Consider the following 2,065-nt stretch of genomic DNA (forward strand, 5'->3'; position numbering starts at 1 on the left):
AACGCACAGATGCAGACACACTGCGTGCGGGGCTGTGCAGGTGCCAGGGCACCTGGTGTCACTGCAAGGTCAGGGAGGGAGCACAGTCTGTGCCCTGTGCTCGGTGGTGCTGAGCCACTGCTTCCACGGGGCTCCCCGTGTCTCACACATGGGCGGCACAGCTTTGTGTGTGAGTTTCATTTTTCCCTTATTTTCCAGAATGGTCTTAGATGTGTGCATTATTAAAATTAACAAACCATACACCTAAATACTAGTTCAATGTTATATATGAATTGTATCTCAGTTGTTCAGACATGGAATCTGTTTCTGCCTCAGGATTCCCACTTCCACCATCCAAACATGCCTGTCTCTTCTGTCTTCTGGAACATTCATTCCGTCATAACAGGAACATCAGTGAATGCTCGCTCATTTGTACTCAGAATCAATGTCCCCTGCAATTCTTTAAGGTTTTATTTATTTTTTAGAGAGAGGGGGAGAGAGGGAGAGAGACAGCCACGTGCGAGAGAAACATTAATGCCCGAAACCCAGGCCTGTGCCCTGACCGGGAATCGAACCGGCCGCCTTTCAGTTTGCAAGATGACGCCCAACCCACTGAGCCACACCCATCGGAGCCACACCTCCAACTCTTAAAGGTCCCCAGTTCCTCTCACCCACCCCCTTAAAGGCAGGCAGCCTGCACTATGACCCAGTTTCCCATATTCCCGCCTGGTGGGGGCAGAGTGACAGCTCCATGGGTGACCCCGGGGCTAAGTGCCTCAGACCTCTGTCCGCCCTCGGTCCTGCTTCACAGCGACTGCAGTCACGCGCAGGACCTACATGCTTGTGCGCGGTTCACACTGGAGCCCGGGTGTGTGTCTGTTGTTCACGCCTTTCTCTTCCTGCCACAATGCAGCCCCCGAGGGCGGAGGTGGTTGTCCCTTCGGTGCACAGCGCATCCTTGTGCTCCGAACGGTGGCAGGTGTTCTCAGAAGCTGGGCGGAATGAATGGGCGCAGGGACGGACTTCCCAGCCGGCCGCTGCTGTCTGTCTGTGGGTGACAGGCTGCAGGGTCACATGGGACCTGGTGGCACCCCTGTGGGATAGACCCCCCACCAGGAGAAATCCCCCCCCCGGTGGGGGTGAAAGGTCAGACGCAGGTGTTGCAGGACCCAGGAAAGGACACCATTAGCGTTTCCTTTACAGGTGTCGCTGTTAAATCACCTGCGGGTTTCCTGTCAGAGCCGGGGCCTCTGAGGGGCAGACCTGGGGGACAGCTAAGCCCTCACCTGCCGGCCGGACTGCGCCCCCCGCCCCCCCACGCCTGTCCCAGAACCGCCCCGCGCTCTCCTTTGTTTTCCTCCTTCAGGGCCTTACGTCAGCGCAGAGGACGCGTTTATGCTGGAAGAAAGGACATCGTCCGTCAGGTGAACTGGAATACTGAAAAACGGGGGTGCAACAGCAACGGGGTGGCTTTGACCACAGCCACAGGCATCGCCCCGAGCGGGAGAATGACCCCGCACCCCAACTGCCCAGAGGTCCCGGCGAGCCACTCGAGCGCCCTGACCAAGCGCTGGAGGGCGACGTCCCGCAGGGCCGGGTGGGGACGCCCCTGAGCGGCGGGGAGCTGACAGGTCGCCGCATCCGGGGGCCAGCCGAGGGGCCGGCGCAGCGCCCCTGGCCTGACCCCGCGCCCCGCCCGCGCCCAGATAAGGCGGCGGCCTTTGTTCCTGCCCAGCTGGGTAAACCGCGCCGCCCGCAGCCCGGCCGCGGCAGCCTTTGTGCTGCCCAGCGCCGCGGACAATGGCCAGAGGAGCCGCGCGGAGTCCGACACCTTGCTGTGTACACTTGGGGGGCGGGGGGCGGCCAGGTGCGCAGGCCGCGGAATGCAGGGTCGGCGCGGGGCCGGCGGGAGGGGGTCCCCACCCCGGACGGGGTGCGGGGAGAGCAGGGGCTGGGGGCACTCGTCCTGCGCGGTGAAGACCCCCCTGGTCCGCCCGCTCCAGGGCCGGAGCCCCGGACTGTCCTGGGAGCGTGGGTGGGGCGTGGGGGAGCTGGGGGCTGTTTCTCGTTGGCGTCCCGTTTGGGA

Source organism: Furipterus horrens, unplaced genomic scaffold (genome assembly GCF_987537825.1).
Source record: "Furipterus horrens unplaced genomic scaffold, mFurHor1.1.pri manual_scaffold_9, whole genome shotgun sequence".
Lineage (NCBI taxonomy): Eukaryota > Metazoa > Chordata > Mammalia > Chiroptera > Furipteridae > Furipterus > Furipterus horrens.